Raw genomic sequence first — 21,730 nt, 5'->3', positions numbered from 1 at the left:
AAGGATGAAATTTTAGGAATGGTTAGTACTTCTGTTCCTTACTGTGTCATGGCAGGAGATCACTTTGCTCAACTAATTATTGTTGCGTTACATTGCTTTAAATTCCATGCTGATAGAATGGCAGGGAGGGTTTGGGCCTATCAGCAAACAGGTATCTTGGCAAACGTTTCTAAAGGACAGAAGGCCTGAGATGACATTACAAATTAACGGAAAATTGTTTACTGGCCTGGTAGACTCAGGAGCTGATGTCACCATCATTGCTTCTGAGTCTTGGCCCAAGAATTGGCCACTTTGACCTGTATCTGCAGTCTTTACAGGTGTAGGAAAAGCTACTGATATCCAACAGAATGTTGAAATTTTTCTATGTAAAGGGCCCGAAGGCCAGGCTGCTACTATCCAGCCTTATGTTACTGATAGAGCTACTGTTATGCCCAGAATTCGTGATCCCCAAAGACCACCAGGGAGTTGAGTCCGATGCAAAAGCAAAAGAGCCTTTATTCGAGCTAGCTCGAGCTCAATCCCCTACCTGGACCGACGACGCAGCGGTGAGATACCGGGGAGAGAGAGGAGTTTCAAAAGGACAAAGGTTTTATTGGGGCCTAGGGGCAGTTGGTGAGGTAATGGCTATGGCCTCAGCAGATTGTCTGGGGAAGGGTCCTGGGGAAGGGTCCGAGTCCTGTTAGGCGGGGGGGGGGGGGGGGGGGGGGGGGTGTTACTCAAGGGGAGGAGGTGTGGTCAAGGTGAAGGACACAGAACAAGATGGAGTCGGCCGGTGTAGGCCCGCCCTTTCAATTACATTCTTTTCCTCACTTGTGTCAGTCACCCCTGCTCCCCAGACATTCTACACTCTTGTTCTACAAGGCTCTGCACACCCCTATTGTGCCTGCTCTCATGCCCACTTCCTAGCTGCTGAACCTTCCACTTCACCCCATGGAGTGCTCAGCCCATGATTAGCAAGTGTCCAGAGTCCTCTCAGGACATTCCCTCACTTCATAGCTCTGACAGAAACCAGGTCTCCCTGAGGACACAGCTGCCCATGCAGTCCTCTTCCAAGGGGTGATTATTCTCACATAGACCTTGTGCCCCTGGACCAAAAGATGGGTGGGATCTCATTACACTCAACCCTTCTTCCCCATTCTTATTTCTGCTAATGACCTTGTTTCCTACTTCCCTAAGCAAACTGAGTATATTAGAGGTGAGTATTTACAGATTTATACACTGATGAGGGAGCATAAAGCAGGTTGAAAGGCCACAAACAACCCCCCCCCCCCACTCCTAGATGGGATATGTGTGATATTCCTTGGGCACTCCTGACTGCCCAAGAACAAAGAAAAGGGGGAAAAATAAATGGTTAACTGATAGAGATCATAGTCCTGTAGGACCTAAGTTTCCATCACCCCTCCATAGTGATGTGAGAAACAAAGGCAGAAGGAAATGGCAGATAGAACTAAATTTCCTTCTAACCTGCAGCCCATTGACAAATACTTGAGGCTGGCAGAGTAAAACCTTTCTCCTGGAACTCCCTACTGTCTTAATGCTAATGCTTTGCTAGAGGGAGAACAACCTTCCCTTGAAAACAGCTAGGCCTCCCTCCACTATCCTGTGAGTCTTCTTTAGCATATGAAAATCTCACTGGAAACTTCCCCTAGGCTTTACTTCCCCCCAGTTCCATAGTATAAAACCAATGTTTCCTCATCGTCCTGGGGCAGCTCTTTCTGCCCATGGGTCCTGTCCCTGTGCTTTAACAAAATCACCTTTTTCCACCAAAGACATCTTCAAGAATTCTTTCTTGGCTGTTGGCTCTAGAACCCAGGAACCCCACTGTCACCCAAAAAAATCTCATCACACACCACCTACTCATGCCAGCATCTGCACCCACATGATGGACAGTCCAGTTCTGTAGCACAGGTTGCCCACCCATGGTTGTGCCAGTCAGAGCCAGTCCCCTGCTGGAGCCCTCCACCTCTCCCCTTTTTGTCTACTTACAGGTATTGCTCTAGTGTTCTTCTCCTTTTATCGTTTTTATCATCAATCTTTGTTCTCATCCAGACTATTGTGGTGGCTGTGAGAACATACATCCCTGACCCTCAGCTTGAGGGGCAGTAACTGATCCAGGGCCCCGACTCTGTGCGCTCAGATCTGATGCCATGTTTGCTCTGAGATGACACTTCCTGTGGAATTCCCCCAGCCAAGGCTTGTGAACAGCAAGGAAACGAAGGCAGGACTCTTCCTTTCTGGAAGCTGACCTAGGCTCCAGGGCCCCCTGACACCCTGATGAACTTGCCTTACTCTGCACTGGGTCTAGGACACTTTCATCCAACCTTCCTTCTCTCTCTCCTTCCCTCGAATCACACTTGCATCAGGATTTGGTGTACTCCCAGCCTTTCTGGCTACTTCTCCATTTTCCTTACAAGGGTTTCTCTTAACAAATTACTCACAACATAATGTTGTATGGTTGTCTGTTCCTTGCAGAACCCTAAACACAGGTGGTGTCAGGAATGGACTGAGATGCAGGCAAAATGATGGGGGTTTGGGACTAGCTCATCCACTTGGCCTCACAGACCAAGAGGACACCATCCAGGCTGGTAGGTGGGATACAAATGGCAGCTGAACTACTACTGTTATGCCCAGAATTCGTGATCCCCAAATACCGCCAGGGAGCCAAGTCCGATGTAAAAGCAAAAGAGCCTTTCTTCGAGCTAGCTCGAGCTCAATCCCCTACCTGCACCGATGCAGGGGTGAGATACCGGGGAGAGAGAGCGAGTTTCAAAAGGACAAAGGTTTTATTGGGGCCTAGGGGCAGTTGGTGAAGTAATGGCTATGGCCTCAGCAGATTGGCTGGGGAAGGGTCCGAGTCCTGTTAGGCAGGTGAGGGGGTGGTTACTCAAGGGGAGGAGGTGTGGTCAAGGTGAAGGACACAGAACAAGATGGAGTCGGCCGGCGTAGGCCCGCCCTTTCACTACAGATTTTACTGGCAGTGACCTGAGAAAATGTCCTAGTTGGTGAAAGGAACAGCTTTGAATCCAAATGACAGCCCTGCCTTAGTTTAAAGCTATGTTCTTTTTTCTGCTTATTATGGATCTTTGATAAGAAATACAATTGCTGAGAAGTCTGTTTTGCTTGCTGTTTGCTATGAGCATTGTGAGAACTTTCCTGATTGTAACCCGCTGTGTAGTAGAATGGGCTGTAAAACTTCCTAAATGTAGTCTGATATGTAATGGAATGAGTGATTGTACATAAACTAACCAGCATTTCTCGCTTCTGTAAACCTGCTTGCTTAGCACATTCCTCACCTACCCCCTTCCCCCTTTCTTCCTCCCGCCACAAGTAACGGACAAAGCCTTCCCGCCAAAGGACAAAGGACGCCCAATCAGAGAACAACAAATGTCCTTACTTTAAAATCAACTAATCAGGCCCCTCATAATTTGAAACCTCCCCTGTGCTATTTGTCTCTGCCTATAAAAACGCTATACCAACCCTGATCGTGGCCTCTTGCGTCACCGGCGACGAGCGCGCAGAGGACCAAGTTCGAGCCTGCAATAAACGACCCTTGCCTCTTGGCTTTGACTTACGACTCTGGTGGTCTTTTGTGGGAAGTTTTGGAACTTCAGGCATTACAGTTGGGGGAAAGCTATGGCAAGTGTTATGATAGAACCTTTGAAAGAATCTAAGGATGATTATCAAGCAGTTCATGGCTAAGCGTGAGAGCCTCTACAGTATTTTTTGGAGGCATTCATGTCCTGTAGAGGAAGGGCAGAGTTGAATGGCAGCTGAAGACATAATTGTGAGAGTCACAAAAGTACAGAAAGGTGTGGACTCAGCCATGGCAGACCTGTGATATGAAAGTCCTGGCACTGGTGGGGGAATCCTAAGATCCTGCAAACCAGATCTAAGCTATCCCAGTGGACGCCCTTCATGACCCTCTGGAGAAGCAGAGGAGGCTCACCCTTATCTAGTAATGGTTAACACTTCCTGTACTTGAAGATGACACAGAAGTCTCACTTCTAGGATGCAAGTGGTATCTACTCAGGAACTTTGCAAGAACTAACCAGCTTGTGTGTGTAGCAGCAGGAGAAACATCCTGGGATTGGATTTTGAAGGTGCTTCATCAAGGGGCCAGAATGTCAGGCTGAGTAAGGAAAAATGCATTGAGTGGAGGCACTTTCTTAGGACATGGGTTTGTCAGGACCTCAGGTCATGGACAATCTCAGTATTGAGGTAGCCCTATGTAGACTGGAAAAAGTGATATACAACCTCAACAAGGTAGACATTGAGACAGGAGATAGACTGACCTTGGGCAGATAGAAGCAGCCCCTTGTTAACAACAGAACAGAAAGTACCAGACCTTCTTGATGAGGTTTTTGGGGTGACAGTGGGGTTTGTGGGGTCCGGAGCTGACGGCCAAGAAAGAATTCTTGAAGACATCTTTGGTACAAAAAGATGATTTTATTAAAGCATGGGGACAGGACCAGTGGGCAGAAAGAGCTGCCCCAGGACCATGAGGAGAGACTGGTTTTATTCTATGGAACTGGGGGGAGGTAAAGTCTAGGGGAAGTTTCCAGTGAGATTTTCATATGCTAAAGAAGACTCACAGGATAGTGGAGGGAGGCTTAGCTGTTGTCAAGGGAAGGTTGTTCTCCCTCTAGCAAAGCATTAGCATTAAGACAGTAGGGAGTTCCAGGAGAAAGGTTTTACTCTGCCAGCCTCAACTATTTGTCAATGGGCTGCAGGTTAGAAGGAAATTTAGTTCTCTCCCTGGTTTCCTCAGGCAGACCCTGGGTCAGGACTCAGGAAGACGGGATGACAAAGTCACCTGACCACAGTGCAAGAGGAGAGGGGTCAGGACAAAGTCTCAGGTCACTGAGAGACTGGCTGTCAGAGTCCCCTTGCAAGGGTGGTGTCTGGGGTGGGGAAGCCTAGTGTAGGGGACTTCCCATAGCCCAGTGTTTTCACTTCTCCCTCTCATGGTCTGTGTCAGGTCCTCCTGCCTGGATACTCATGACTCAGTCCCAGTTCTCACTCCCCTTGGGTATTGGGCTTCCAGAGAAGTCAATTGTCAGCACCACAGTTATGGGTTACAAAGTCCTTACCAAACCCTTGGGGACTCAGCTACTCCTCAGACCCATGGGTCTGCCTTTGGGGCTCCCAAACCTCCTGCTGCTGTTGCCGCTGATGGTGTAGGCCATCGCGGTGACCGAGACTTGGGCGGGTGAGTGCTGGGTCCAGAGGAAAGGGACTCTGAGGGGCAGGAGTGAGGGGACCACCCAGCGGGACCCCCAATGAAGGCACCTCTCTGCTGCCCAGGTCCCTGCGCCTGGAGGAGGTTCGGGCGGGGTCTCAGCCACTCCTTGGCCTCAGGCTCCCACTCCCTGAGGTATTTCTGCCCCACTGTGTCCTGGCCAGGCAGCCGGGAACCCTGCTCCATCACCCCTCACACAAACCGTGCACACTTGCCCCATGTGCCCTGCCTTCTCCTCCATCATCTGCTCCTCTGTTCCCTCAGGGGACCCAGCCCTCTCCTTTCTTGTCTGTATCTCATCCCTGTTGGTGCCTCTTATCCCAAGGCACTGCAGCTCTTACTCCCTCCTTGAATGTAAAATTCTGATACCCGTTTGTTTCCTTCCCTTCTTACCTTGTGGGGTTGGTGGGTTAATTAAACAAGATTCCTAAAGTTTGAGAGGAAATCAGTTAAAGCATCGAGAACTTCCAGGGTCTGCATGTTTGCTGTGCTTTCTCTGGGGATGGGAACAGGAGAGGCTGTGAGGAGCCAGCGTGAACAGAACTGTGAGCATGTGTGCGTGTGTGTTGTGTAATAGGAGAGTAGGGCACACAACATAAAAGAATAGGAAGACAATTACACAACACTCTTCCAGACCCCCTCTCCTCACACAAGTGATTGTGATATTCAAATCCCACACCCATCGTGCACTGGTATAATTTAGAGAACTAAAAAGAAACCTTCCTCCATATCTGAAAAGTGCCATGAAGAAGCTGATCTTGAGCAGGGCTTGAAGAACTGGAGGCATCAGGAGGAGTGGGGGACATTTAGAAATGTTCTTATGGCTCAGAGTGAGTGTGAGGAGCCTGGAATGGGACCCTCCCTAGGTCCCCTGTGTGATCTTGTAGCATCTCAACCTTTGCGAGTCCCACCGCTCTCCTGACCAAGGTCCGCTTCCTTCACATCACCCTCCCTGTCACTGTGGAAAAGGCACTGGCCCCAGAGTCAGGGGCTTCCGGCCCCACCACACCCTCTGTTTCCTGGGGAAGCCACTCCCCTCTGTGGCCTCAGCTTCTTTATCTCTAGAACAAAGCCATGAGGCTACAAGGCCCGGGGCCTCCCAGCTCTGCTATGTGACAGTTGTAAGGCCCTGGAAGTCACCCAGGATCCAGGTGATGAGTGTGTAGGAGGAGGTGCAGGTGGAGGAGGGACGCCCTGAGAGAAGACACAGCCTTCAGCTCTTCTTGCCCCAGAGTCCCTGCTCCTGTTCTGTCCTCAAGCTCATCCATCCCATCCCAGAAACTTTGATTCCTCCTTCCTTCATGTGGCACACTCTCCCCACCTCCCTGCCACAACCTTTGGTCTGGACTCCCTCTGGTCTCTGCTGACATGTTACTTCCTCAGGGACAGTTTGCCCCCCTACCCCTGTTGCACCCCAGGGAAGGTGAGTAGCTCCTGCTCAAGTGCAGTCGTGGCCAGTGAGCATCACATGATTGCATGTTTACCACCTGCCACTGTACTTTCCATGACAATGGTGAGTTTTCTTTTTTGTAGGTCCCTATCCTTAGTGCCTGTCACAGTACTGTGTTAGTCAGGGTGCTCAGAGAAACAGACACAATAAGATATGTGCATCAAGAGAGAGGTGGGTGTATTTTAAGGAACGAGATCATGGGACTGGGGTGGGGCTGGAGGTCCAAAATGTGCAGGGCAGGTGGGCCAGCTGGGTGTGAGAGCACAGCTGACATAGCAGACATGATCCGAGGTCCTTGGACAAGGACCTGGGTTGTATTTCTTCCCTCTGAGATTAGAAGAGTCTTCAATTTATCATTACCCTCATGTTGCACAACTTTTCTTTTTTTTCAGTGTCAGTCTGCCACAATTGTTGTGGTAATAATAGATACAGATTCAAGAACGTAAAAAAAAAATACTAAGAGTAAACAGTAAGAATGAAGTGACAAAGTTTCAACACCTTTTAACTTTGCTTTGAAATATACTAGTCATGAATCTTCTGGGTCTGAGAGTGAACAGGGAGCCATAACACTAGAAATGAATCACAACCTGCCCTGTCACAGAGCATCTAATACTGTACAAACCTTATAATGAGTGGGAATGGCTTCCACATTGTGTAAGATCTAGTTCAAAGGAAACACTATATTGCATAACAAAACCTTTAAAAAAATCCCTGCTTTTTTTTTTTCAAAACTCACTGGTGTCTTACTCTTGCTAACCATGTAAATATTACATGCAAATAATGCTCCAAAGCTGTGTGAATGTGAACGTGCTAAGTGCTTGCTGCCAGTGCTCAGAATGCAATGAACAATTAGCAATAATCAGGAAGAAAAGTGTGAAGAACATTATAAATGAACTTCACACAGTGAAGTCTTTGAAATAGAAAAACTTTGCATAATAGTCTTTACAGGTTTGGTAAGAGCAACCAACATGGAAAAACTGCCATCAGAAGTCACACTATCTACTGTGCAGTGAAGCAGAGCATTTTACATGGTGAACGAAAGCTGTGACCAGATTGTGAGCAGCACATGTGACTGCGGTCCCTGTCACTGTGCTGCTGGCTGCAAACCGTGTGTCTGCCAGAATAAGACAAGTATTTGGACAACTTATAAATCAAGCAAAAAATCATTATCAGTGTCGTTTCAACTATGTCACCTGAATGTGTTTTAATCACTTCAATACTAAATTGAGGACATGTAAGAAGAAGGGTTTTGTTGATCTGAGAATCCAGTGCATCAAAGGTAGTCATCAGTGCTCAAACAAGATGTGACACGGTTACACGTGTACCCATGGTGCCAGTGTGGCCACAAAGTTCAGGGTCTCACACAAAGTTTTAGAGAAATTTCTGGATATTCTAACTTGGTACTGCGTAAGTCATGTATTCAGTGATTTCAGGATGATACAGTGAAATGTGAATTCAAATAAATCACTTTAAATATTTACTTCAGGACACTTTGTATTCACATGTAATATACACAGTAAATGAACATCTGAGTTAGTTCCCAGAGAGGGGGTGTGGGGGTTGGGACAGCAGGGGAGGGGGAGCGGGAACACAGGCTGCAGTTAGGGAATGAAGAAGTGACTGAATAGAAGGCACAGCATGAGGAACAGTCATTGCTACTGTAACAGGATGTGTTGGGGCAGCTACACCTGTGGTGGAGAGAGCACAATGTGTGAACTTGTCATACGTTACCTTGTACACCTGGAACCAATGTGACATTATGTGTCAACTCTACTCAAATTGAAAAAAAACTATTTTTAATTACTCTATTACAATTGTGGTAGCTTCTTTGACATTTCAGTTTTTCAATGTTTATTTATTTTGAGACAGAGAGCAGGGGAGCGGGCCAGAGGGAGGGAGAGAGAGAGAATCTTTAAGCAAGTCCATGCTTGGCACAGAGCCATACTCCTGGCTCTATCCCACAACCCTGAGATCATGAGCCAAAATCAAGCCTGATGCTTAACTGACTGAGCCACTCAGGCGCCCATTTTTTGACATTGTAAATTAAGTGAATGTACATAGCAAATTCTAATCTTGGGTATGGGAATTGATAAATAAAATGTATAATGATGGCATTTATCTTCCACAAAGTCGGCTGTAAAAAAAATTTAAAAATAGATAAAAAATTAAATAAATAAACATCTAAGAAGATTAAATAATATCTGAATATTTGGGTGGAAACCATGACACTGGGAAGATCTGGGCTCTTGCAGTGCTAATATGCCAATAGCAGCTGGAAATGATTATGAAACCTGCTAGAGTCACTTTATAAGAATTTGTGCAATTGGAGGATGTACATGTTTGGAAAATAAAACTTTTTTTCAGAGAGTTGATGTTAATAAATTGTCCGTGAACAGTGAGGTCACTACTGTCTTTAGCCTTACCAGAGAAATATGTTACTTATTACAGCTGGATTAATTTGAGAAAAGAAGAAGTAATTAACTTATAAAAGTAATAAATCAAAGGGGGAAAAGTAGGCAATATTATTTTTCAAAAACTAATAGGACATACCATTTTAAGGAAAAATCCCATATCAAGACAAAAAACAATTATATTATTTAATAATTTATGTAATTGCACTTGAAATTTGAAAGAAATAAACACATAAAGAAACTTTAACTTTTAATTTAGTTAACCCTGATTGTTTACCAGACAATATATATTTTATTAATTAAAGCAATAAAACTAATCTCACTGATCAAGTATGTCATTACAACAAATGATTTCTGTGCCTGAGTTAACTACAGAAATATTAAATATACAGTAAAACTTTGGATTGTGAGTAACTTGTTCTGTGAGTGTTCTGCAAAATGAGCGAACATTTCTAATAAATAAATTTTAATTTGATAAAGGAGTCATGTGTTGCAATTCTAATAGTACGTGACGCCGAATGTCACATGATCACAACTGAGCCAATGGTTCTTGAAATTCTCTTTGCTATACCAGTGCTTTGAATTACAAGCATGTTTCCTGACGGAATTATGTTCACAAACCAAGATTTTATGGTCTAATGATTTCAGACCGTATTACAATGGAAAAGAATCTTTAATGTAATAGAGTGAGAGAGGATGATCAATATAATTGACATTTTATGTGTTGTTACATAAAAGGCAAATGAATGGGCAACACATTGAAAATTGTTTATGGGGCTCCCGTGTCAAACCAGGGCTCACATTGGCATATCACTTCGCTAATGACAACTGTATTCAAAAATCACTCCAAAATACATTTTTAACTTTTAAAAAAGTTTCTTTATTTATTTTGAGAGAGAGAGACAGACATTTAAAAAATGCCAGGTCCCCCGTGTGATCTTGTAGCATCTCAACCCCTGCTGGTCCCACCGCTCTCCTGACCAAGGTCCCCTTCCTTCACATCACCCTCCCTGTCACTGTGGAAAAGGCACTGGCCTCAGAGTCAGGGGCTTCTGGCCACCCCCCCCCCTCCACCACCACCACTCTCTCTTTCCTGGGGAAACCACTCCCCTCCTTGGTAGTTCAGTCACTTTTTGTGGGTTCAAGCACTGCTGAAAGAGGGGAGCTTGCTTGGGTTTCTGTCTCTCCCTCTGTCTTTGCCCCTCCCTGCTCTCTCTTTCCTGTTGTTGCTGCAGGATGTTGTGCAATCAGAAACGGAAATGGGAGAAGGAAAGAGTTGACTTGGGTTCTCAGAAGGAAAAGAGAAATGAAACAAAGTAAGAAACAAACAAGAATTTACACGTGTTACAAAGTTTAAACCATTCATAACTCTGTGAAGTCAATGCAATAATACTGTCGCAGCGTCACTATCCAATGTGAGAACAGTGGACAGAAGTGCCAGATGACAGAGCTGGTGGAGCCCAAGCCTGTGACATGCACCCCAGGGTTCCGTCTCCTGTGGCAACTTCAGTGAGGAAGGGGCTCAGAGGGTCTCCACTTGTCCCCTCATGATGTCATCGTTCCGCATACAACGTCAATACCACAGAGTGGAACCGTTTTGGTGATGAAGGATCACAACCTACTAAGGAAGGGCATGCCTGTGTTAAGTCTGATTTGTAAGCAAACAAAAACAAACATATCTTATGATGCCCAATTCTGTCTCCGTGAAGCTTCTACAGAAATGAATGACTTCTGGGACTCCTGGGAGGCTCAGTCCATAAAGCCCATGACTCTTGATCTCAAGGTCATGAGTTCAAACCCCATGTTGGATGTAGAGTTTACATAAAAAAAATAAAATGATTTAGAAATGACTGATTTCTGGGGTGCCTGGGTGGCTCATTCAATTAATTGTCTGACTCTGGATATCAGTTCAGGTCATTATCTCATGGTTTGAGAGATCGAGCCTTGTGTTGGGCTCTGTGCTGACAGCAAGAAACCTGCTTGGGATTCTCTCTCACTTTCTCCCTCAACATAAAAAATTAAACATTAGAAAGAACTCTTAAGAAAAGAAATTACCAATTTTTGACCCCTATAGTCAAAGAGACTAATATAAGTCTTCACATAATACCCTTCAAATATTTGAACTCATGTCACAGACAAGGTATATTGCATCAAGATAAAAACAAACTAAAACAGGCTGTTTTCAGTAGGAAGCTTAATGCAATTACTCCAGACCACCATTACCGGAAGTGTGAAGTTCTCCTTAAGTTCTTTATGATGAAGCTAATTAATTGATTAACTCTGATGATATATATTTGGGGCCTGATCTCTGCTGGGCACTGGGGATACAACAGTGAGCAAGTAAAACAGGCTTGTGTGTTTATATATTAAATATTCAGCGTGAAGAGACAGGCATTTGGATTATGGAGCAGGGACACCATCCTGGGAGCAGCTCAGGACATCCTCCCTGAGCAGGTGACATCAACCTGAGCCCCCAGGATGAATAGAAGCTGACACTGGATGAATGGTTTACTAGGGGAGCAGCTGGGGAGAAGTCCTGGCTGGTGGCCGGTGTGGCAGGCTCTCGTGTCTGACCAAGTACAGGGAAGCTGCTGGCAGCTGCAGCCTGGAGCTGAAGAGTGTGAGCCTGGACCCGGCCCACCTGGATCCCAGGATGTCCTCTACTGACCACTTAGCTTGGGACCCGAACAAGTTCCTCACCCAGGGGCACATCAACCTCCTCCCTGTACCATGGCTGATGCTCTAGGGATGAGGTGACACCTGTGAAGTGCTCGGAACAGTGTCTGGCATTGGCTGATGCTCGAGTACTGTTTGCTTTCATGGCTGGAGGGAAACAACGTGGAGGGAGGGGAGGCTGAGGATAGAGGCCGGGCCCTGGAGCCCTCCCTCCCTGGCATGGGAAACACAGTGAGGGTGAAAGTCCATGTGGAGGAAGGCTACTCGGGTGCAGTGTAGGGAAGAGATGGAGAGGAGGAGAGGATATGCGGAGACCTGTCAGGATATGTGGGAGCCACACTAGTGGCACATGTCAGCCCTGTCTTTCCTAAACCGTCCCTGTGCCATCTCTACTCCTTTTCACACTCCTCACCTCATCATCCTCCCATCACAGGTCAGCCTCGGGTGAGAATTATTGAGCACACCTTGGGCAGCAGTGATGGTGACCAGTCCAGCTACATGGAACCTTCTGGAAGAGGTGATCTGTAGTGTCTACCTGGTGAACTGGAAGGACCCTAGGAGCATCTTCTGTGGCCACAGTTTCTCCAGGCCCACATCACCACATGCTGTGTCACTCTCAGAGCCACCAAAGAGCCTTGGGCTGTCCATCCTGAACAAAGCCATTTCAGAGGGGACATCAGGCCCAACTGGACACTTGCCAGTGTGGTGTCAGCCTCCTAACACTAAAGCCCAGGAGTGGGAATCCAGCACAGCAAGTTTTGTCCCCTACCCAGCATCTTCCTGAAAGCCAATCGTTGAGACATCAGGATACAGCAAGGAAAGGGTTTATTTGAGAAGCAGTCAAAAGGAGATGGGAGGGCAAGCCTCAAATGTGTGTCCCTGAAAGGAGAGAAAAAATTTTTTATAATCACGGGAGTTGAGATTATATACATATTGATAAAAAAGATGGGAAACTTACAACTATTTGTGAGGAAAGATGGAGCATGAGGAAGACAGAGCAGGTGAAGATCACTTGTGAATGCGTACTACTTCTCTTCTAGAATTCTCTGGCACCAAAAAGCATTACAATTTGTCTTCTTGTCGAATATGAAATCTTCAGTGTTGCTCGAAGATTTCACACACCCTCCCAAATCCCTTGACGTTTCTGAGTGTGAAGAAGCCTCATTGGACACAAAGTTGTAAAGCAAACCAGGTCTACATGAACAGGGTTGTTACTGGAGGTGGGCTGTACTATTTGCACAAAGGAAAACCCCACGTTATTGCCTAAGAAGCACAATCTTCATGTGTTCGCTACCTATATTTCGGCTGAAAGACGCAGAGAGGAACTCAGGCTGTCAAAATGAAGGTTCAGTGTCTCAGTGAACAAACTAAAACTTGCAAGAATGCTACTGAATGTCAAGTGTGATTAGAACCAAGGTTGAGATACAGTTGAAACCTCCCCATCTCTTATTTCCTCTTTTCTCTGTATTGGATCATTTTTCAGAGCAATCACATGTACAAGCTGTATTTGTAATGCTTTCTGGATCCACACATCTCATCTTGCCAACAAAGAAAGATGGAGATCCTGTCTGGTCTGCAAGAGAAAAATTCAAGGATGGAATTTTGAATCAATGGCCTGAGTACTGGCTTTTATTAGAATGGGTTATACTATTTGGACAAATAAAAAGACTATGTTCTTTCTAAAAACTTTTAACTTTCATATATTCATCAACTATTTTTTCACTGAAAATAGCAAAATGTAACTCAAGATTGTGAAGTGGGGGTTGGTTGTCTTAGTGAAAACTATAGGAATGCAGGGGAGCAGTGAGCCCACCCCACAGCCTGACTGGACTCCCCTCTCTCTACTGGAAGGGGTGAAACAGCCTGTCCAGAAAAGGCTGTCCTGGACCCACACTGCCACCATGGAGTGAGGGTGTGACTGATCCAGATTTCCCTGTGAAGAAGCCATGTGGCTCTCACACTAACCTGTGCCTGTCAACTTCCATGTTCTCAGGCCACAAAGGATCACTGGATCTCTGGCTACCTTATTCTGCTCTCTCTAGTTGTTAGTGAGGAGAGAGGCCATTTATCCGAGGCCCCTCACAGATGACAATAGTGCTGGTCTCTCAGGCTGGAGGAACCTCTCACTCTCAGAGAGATATCTGGGGTCATGGGACCATAGTCCTTTTCTTCCCTCCAGGAGGAAATGGGTGCAGCTTCCATCCCCCATAGTTGGGTCCCCAGCCCTTGAAAACGGACTTCCTGAAATCACAAGGAAGATGGACATGCTGTAGAGTCTGGAACATTTCAGAGTTCAGAAGGGAATTTGATGTAGACTCTTGTTGTCCTTTCTACCTTGTAAGAGTGCAGAGTTTATAATGAAGACGAGTTTATGGGTCATCACCATACAGGAAAAAGAAAAGAGCATATTCTACAGTGGAAATTGAACTCATGTATATGTTATTTATGGTCATTAAAATGTGGGAAAATAAGGGGCGCCTGTGTGGCTTAGTCAGTTGAGTGTCTGACTTTGGCTCAGGTCATGATCTTGCGGTTCATGGGTTTCAAGCCCCACATCAGGCTCTGTGCTGACAGCTCAAGGCCTGGAGCTTGCTTCAGATTCTGTGTCCCCCTCTCTCTCTGCCCCACCCCTGCTTGTGCTCTGTCTCTCTCTGTCTTTCAAACATGAATAAACATTAAAAAAATTCTAATGTGGAAAAATTATAGAGAAACTAAAAGAGCACCTTTTCTACTCACGTCAGTTATGATTCCTTCTTTCACTCATGATAAAATTGAGCCTAGAGAATTTTTATAACCTCTTCATGTTGCATAACTTGGACACAGAATCAGGATCAAACCCAATGTCCCTTTATTTGAAAGTCCTTGTTCTTTGGTACAGCTCACTCCACAGCTTTTAAAAGTGACCCAACAAACAACACACATCCATCAAGTTCCTGAGCTTCTGAGGAAGATGTGCCCTGAATGAGTTCACCTCATGGCAGGACCAGCTCAAAACAAGATTTTGTGTCCCTTCTTCCTCTTTTGAATGAACTTGACTCCATGGTGAACAACTCGTCTTTCATTTCTTCTTCCAGAGCCTTTGTCAGCTGACTTGGAGCAGCACTTGGGATCTGGGATCCATCACAGCACTGGGAAGATGCATCCAGGACAGGCCAAGGTGAAGCCCATGGTGGCACCAAAGAGAGGGAGTTTACACCTCTTATTATGAATGAGGAAGGTGCCTTTCCTTCCCACTCTGTGTAAGAGAGATGGCCAGCTCTTCAGCACCTTCCTCTCCTCCCCACTTTGTGGTTTTCCAACCATAATATGAGGACTCCAACCTGACAGACTAACAAAGAAACACCTGGGGACAAATAGATCCAGGGACATTTCTAAGTCTAATAATGTGACCAAGGTCAAAGATGAACCGAAAGGAGAATATTTATTTATTTATTTATTTGAGAGGGAAAGAGAGAGGGAGAGGCAGAGGGAAAAAGAGAGAATCTCAAGCAGGCTCCACGCTCAGCATAGAGCCCAACACAGGGCTCAATCCCACCAATCTGGGATCCTGACCTGAGCCAAAATCAAGAGGCTCAACCAAATGAGCCACTCAGGTGTCCCAAGAAAGGAGAATATGTAGAGGTTTGGGAGGGATCACAGCAGTATTGAACTACAGTAGTCCCCCTTCTTTGCAAGAAATACATTCCTAGACCCCCAGGGCCTGCCTGACATGGTGGATAGTACCTGACCCTAAATGTACTATGAGGTTTCCTATATGTTCACACCCACAATCAAGTTTAACTCACTAACTAGGCACAGTAATAAATTAACTACAATCACTAATAATAAAGAAAACACATATAACAATGTCTTGTAGGGGCGCCTGGGTGGCGCAGTCGGTTAAGCGTCCGACTTCAGCCAGGTCACGATCTTGCACTCCGTGAGTTCGAGCCCCGCGTCAGGCTCTGGGCTGATGGCTCGGAGCCTGGAGCCTGTTTCCGATTCTGTGTCTCCCTCTCTCTCTGCCCCTCCCCCGTTCATGCTCTGTCTCTCTCTGTCCCAAAAATAAATTAAAAACGTTGAAAAAAAAATTAAAAAAAAACAAAACAATGTCTTGTAATCAAAGTTATGCACTACCTCTCTCTCTCAACTACTCTGAGTATACTGCACTCATACTTCTTGTGATGACATGAGATGATTGAAGGCCTACATGAAGAGATAAGGAAGGTGAGTGAGGTCGACATTGGGATGTAGCGTTAGGCTACTATTGACCTTCAACCTTATGTCAGAAGCAGGATCATATGCTTCCAGGGCACATGTGACCCTGACAGCCACACCAGGGACAAGGAAGGACAGCTATAGTACTCTTCCATGTGGCCAGGTGAGAGTGATGACATTATTCTGGGAGTCTCTGGGACCTGGATCCTTCCAGGCATGATTGCACATCCCCCTAACGATGATCCACTCAAGGCAGATTCTGGAACACACAACTCCTGATTAAGAAGCAGATATTCATGCATAATAATTCACACGTTCAGATTACACAGCCTGTAGGCTGTTTAGCCAGAACCCATCCCGGTTACAGCTGCCCTTTGCTTATGGGGTCTGCTTTCCCAGCCCATCCTGCTGCCTGTCCAGCCCTTCCAGTTGGGGGCCCAGGGGACACATGAGTCTCCCAGAATCAGAGCAGGCACCACAGCACCAGGTCTGGGGAGAGTGGACTTCCAGGAAGGGGATGGGCCCATGCTGTGCTTTCCCTCCCTGAGGGCCCGTGTCCACTGGCATTGTCGTGTGACAGAAGTTATACAGATGAGGCACAGGATGAGGGCTGAGAGTCATCTCCACATGACTCTTCAGAAGGGACCAAGCAGGGGCACCATAGCCACAGGGAGTCCAGGGTGTAATTCCTGGTGACCAGAATTGCATGCTGTGCTCAGGGCTGATGGTAAATAAGAGAGCACAGCGGGAATGGACACAGGACTGAGGGAGAAGTAGGGAGGGGGTTTCTCCACAGAATGGCTATAAGACAGTGCAGCCCACACCAAGCTAACCAGAGGGAAAAAGAGTCAAAGTGGCTGCTTCCCTGACTCCATGGCCTGATGCTAAGAGGTGTCCCACACAGGGGCCAAGCCTGATCCCAAACACAGCTGCTCCATGGCTGCTCTTGGGGGAGACTGTGGGCACAAGTCTTTTTTATTGCAGCCACAAGACTAGACATTGTTAATGGTGACTCCATTAATGGTGACCCCCCACTGAGGGATGGTGGCCCAGGATACCTGATGCCTTTCTGCTCTGTCAGCCTCAGAAATTCACACTAAATCAGGCAGGTAAAGCTACAGAAAGTCAAGACCACCAGACAATGTAGGATTAAGAGCAAGTAAAGATCTTACAAACCATTCTTACTGTAAGTATGAGGGTAACAATTTTAAAGGCCATTCAGATTAAGTGGCAAATTGTGGATGCAAACCCAGGCCTGCTGACTCCTGGTCCAGCTCACTTTCCATTGTGCCACAAGGAAGGACTGGGGCTGAAGGTCCAGGAGAAGAGCTGGAGACTCATTAAAAGGTTAAAAGATAGGAATACCTACAAAAGTCCCCTTCCCTCTTGTAGGTAATTCAGGAAACTGAGAAAGTCAGGTCACCTTGCACTGGTCATAGTATAGCTGCTCTTCCATCTGAGGTGGCCAAGCAACAGGACACAAACCACTTCACCTTTCCGAGACTCAGCTTCTCTCCCATGAAGGAGAAGTGACACTTTCTGTCTTTGCCTCCCACAATTGTCCTGAGCCTGAAATGTGGTCTTTGTGAATGGTCAGATGTTGAAAAAACAAGCCACTCTTACAGTACTCATTAATAACAATGACCTCCCCCACCTTGTGGACAAGGACACTGAGGAACACATTGCTGAAGTGCTCTGCTCCAAGTCCAGCCAGGGGTAGGGTGTGGGCCTCTGATTTCCATCCAGTGGAGCTCTGACCTTCTGTCTCTTCCTCTAGCAGAAGTGGTTCTGGACCATGAACACTGCTCACCACAATCTCCTTGTCTCTGAGAAGGAACATGGGGCTCTGAAAGGCCCTCTGCTGGGGCCATCTGCTCATCCCCAGAGTCAACACCAGTCCCTGTGTGTTGGTTCAGGAGGGCTACTTCCTTGGGATCCCCCAATGGATGGTGGCACAGTCATCTGGGGGCCTTGAATTCTAAGGTGGCTTGAGAGTTGGTGAGAAGACGAGGGAGGATTTCTCCACCAGAAGGAGGGTACTGGGCTGTGGGGATCACCAGGTGATGGTTCTGGGCACTCACCATCCCAGAAACCAAGCTAACCCTGGATGAAAATCCCTGGATGGAAGAAGTGTCCTGGAATAACTAGAAAGAGCAGGTGACATCCTTAAAAGATAACCAGGTCACTATTTTTTTTTTTAGTTTTATGTATTTATTTATTTTGGGAGAGAGAGGGAGAGCATATTCCCACACAAGAGAGAAAGGGAGGGGCAGAGAGAGAGGGAGAGAGAGAATCCCAGAAATCTGGTGCAGAGCCCAATGTGGGGCTAGAACCCATGAACTGTGGGATGATGACCTGAGCCAAAATAAAGAGTCAGAAGTTCAATGGACTAAGCCACCCAGTCTCCCCAAGAGGTCACCATTTCTACTTGTCAGGATTCTTGACAGGGAAAATATTCCCATTCTTTATTTTCAGTGGACCAAGGACCAGCTGACCCTGTATCCCTGAACTAGACATGCTTCCCCATGGCCTCTCATGACACCTGCACAGAAGTGTGTTCATTACCAGGGCCACGTTGCACCAATACTGGGCATCCATGGGAAACGAATGTGACAGACTCCCTGCCATCACATCAGGTGACTCTCAAGGACAGCATGACATCTGTGTTCTCCACGTATCAGACGTCTCTGCCACACTGGCTGCTGGGAGAAGACTTGGTGGGTGTGTTCCAGGTGCAAGCACGTCATTGTCCCATCCACAGCCCACAGCCCAGCTCTGCCCAGACTTCCCACCATCTACAGCGCAGTCCTGAAGCTTCGAGTGCACGAGAACCTAGGTGCTTGTTGACAATGCACCTTCCTGGGTGCATCTACCCACAGAGATCCAGATGCACCACTTCTGGAGCAGAGTTTGAGAATTTGCTCTTTGAGTGGTGCCCCAGGTGCTTGGAGATCACACCTTGAGGAACATGGTCTTGGAGCTGTGCTTCTGACGTTCCAGCACATAAGCAAATTTTGTGAAGATCTTGTTAAAAATGCAGATCCTGATCTTGTAAATCTGGTGCTGTTCCTGAAATCCATTGTCCTGGGCATGAAATGTGGAACATAAAGATTCAGTGTTAGTTTAGATTCCTTCCCCTTCTTTGTAAGGAGTTTCACCATGTGATGTGCCCTTCAAAATCCAGTGTTCAAAAACCAAATGGCCATTTCCATTCATGAAAGCCCATGAATCTATGTGCTTCAGTCAGTGTTTCAGTTAATGTCACCTGTGTGACCTTTGGGCAATCATGTCACCGTAACTGCACCGAGTCTCCATTGCTGGGTGCTGGTAGCAGCTTCCCATCATTGGTGCGTGGCCACAGTGCTTTTTTGCATTTGCCACACAGGAACACCGAGCTGTCCCATCAGTGAAGCATGCTTCACTAGCAGGTGGCAGATCTGCAGTCAAGTCCCTCAGAGCCCAGAGGTTTGGGTAGAGCAGCTAATGAGCACATCTTCTGCCAAACAATGATTGGTGTAGTTTGCTGAAGCCTCCGAGTACAAGCTTGGCCCTCAAAAAATTGTGCCATGTCCACTTCCCAAGGAGGATTCGGTACACTTTTATACCTTTGTGATGTGAGAAAAACCCGTGTGAGATGAGAAATCCTCCTTTGTTCTTTGGGGGGATAACAATCGTTACTCAGGAGGATCTGATGATGCCAATGCACTTACATCTCCGAGGGCTGGTGTTCCTCAGAACTGGAGAGAAGCCTCCAGCGCAAATGCCCAGAGCACAGGGAAGAATACGGGCATCTCCCTGATGAAGGCTACAAGCAGCCATTAGATGGGAAGAGTTATGGTCATTGCAGCTTCTGAGGACGATGGAGGACAAGGCGGAGCTTGTTTCAGATTTAACTCAACCACTTCCAAGGCCTCCATTCAAACTTTGCTGCCTTTTGGTGACTCAGTGCAGATAATGTAAGAAGATTCTCATGTACAGAGCGTTTTTTTGCAAATACTATAGAAGCAGTGGAAGAGAGGTGGCTCAGGGGCGTCCTTCTATGTCACTGTGGGTTATATGCAGTCAGCTTGTGCCCAGATCCCGGGCCTCCCCGTATTTCAGCTGGAGAAGCCTGAATACAGAACCACAGGTGCCTGAATTCACCTTGTTCTCACAAGATCAGATCATGGGCTGGGACCTTTTTACCCCAAATCCTCTCTCAGGCGAGACTTCTCTGGTAATGACAGGAGGAGGGGGTGGAGTTAGTTCCTCCTCAGAAGACAATTATCAAAACTGAAGAAAAACATTAAAAATAAACATTTGAAGTCACTGAAAATTAAATGCAGGCAGGCAGAAACATGAGAACTTTAATCTTAAATAACCATCACTATGATAGGCAAGAAATGCAAGCTCAGAGACTTCTCCCCTCCGGGTGCTCCCCTCCCCCAGCATAACTGTAACCCAGTGGCTCACAGCACAGATGACAGCAGTCACAGTGCCAAGGAACTGGACACTTAAAGGGGAAATTTGAAAGTGAGGGAGCAGTAGAGGGTTGAGATCTGAAATCTGAATCGAATCTTGGTCAAAATCCCCGGATGAGCACCACACTCTGCACGGCTGGGGGACACTCAGGAGACACTGCTGATAATGCAGAAGGAACCAGAGGGAGGTCTAGCTTTAAAGACACAGCTGTCCTGATCCAATCTGTGCATCTGCGCCATTGACTTATGAATTCTCCAATCAGCACAAGGCTCAGGTAGCAGCAAGAAAAATCATACTGGGGACACCTGGCTGGCTCAGTCAGTAGACCTTGCAACGCTTGATCTTGATCAACACTGCAAGGTTCAGGTCATAGTGGAGTCCATGCAATTGAAACCCTTGCAGGAAAAAAAATCTTCAAAATCATAATAGAATAGATTGCCCATTTGCTAAAACTTAAAACTCATAGTCCACTTTTAAAGGACATATTCCCAGACATGCAAAGAAATGGAAATGTGTGACTATGAGAAAGTCAACATAAACGTATTCCCCGTGTGCCCAGATATTAGAATCAGCACCGAAGGCTCCAGCGCAGCTTCAGGAAATGTGTTCAAAGAATGGAATAAATATGTGTTAAAGGAATTTAATAAAATATTGTTCTTACAGAGTGAACAGAAAGGACATTTGAACAATGAAATACAAATGTACACAGAAGACCAAATAGAAATTCAACAAGTGAAAAGAAAAAAAATGTAATGAAAGTTCAATGGGTAAACTCCACAGAAGACCTGGGAAGACAGAATAAAGCATCAATGAGGTCAAATATACATCAATAGAAATTACCTAATCCAAAAACACAGAGAAAAGACTGGAGAGAAACAAAACCTCAGAAATCCACAGGAAAATATAAAAAAGACAAATAGATGATCACAGTTCAAAAATGAGGAGAAAAAAGAGCAGAAAAAGATTTGGAGAAATCATGTTTGACAATTCCTCTGATTCAGTGCAAAATCCTTGAGAATATAGATCCAAGAAGCTTGTAACCCACCAGACAAGAGAAGCCAAAGAAAACCACAACGAGGCTCATCCATGTCCACATGAGAAGAGACAAAAAGAAGACAAATCTTCCAAGCAACAGAGGTTAGCAACACCTTCCACACAGGACGTGGTGGTTTTAAAATGTTCATAGATTCACTGATACTCCCCCCATGAAGAGGTAGAACTAATTCTCCTCCTCTTGTGTGCAAACTGGACTCAGTGACTCACTTCTCATGGACAGAATAAGGGGGACGTGATGGT

General features: G+C 46.2%; 1 protein-coding gene and 1 long non-coding RNA gene across 2 annotated transcripts in view; both read left to right on the top strand.

Moving 5' to 3' along the window:
* LOC131515327 (class I histocompatibility antigen, Gogo-B*0101 alpha chain-like) overlaps positions 1–21,730 on the top strand; it is a 554,762-nt gene that overhangs the window by 223,862 nt on the left and 309,170 nt on the right. The window lies entirely within an intron of this gene.
* Positions 5,774–8,503, top strand: LOC131515348 (uncharacterized). The gene is made up of 2 exons (XR_009263584.1): positions 5,774–6,752; positions 7,638–8,503. It is a non-coding gene; the product is annotated as an uncharacterized LOC131515348 (long non-coding RNA).

Source organism: Neofelis nebulosa, chromosome 6 (genome assembly GCF_028018385.1).
Source record: "Neofelis nebulosa isolate mNeoNeb1 chromosome 6, mNeoNeb1.pri, whole genome shotgun sequence".
Classification (NCBI taxonomy): Eukaryota; Metazoa; Chordata; class Mammalia; order Carnivora; family Felidae; genus Neofelis; species Neofelis nebulosa.
The sequence above is the reverse complement of the archived record's forward strand: the minus strand, read 5'-3'. Positions and strand labels throughout refer to the sequence as shown.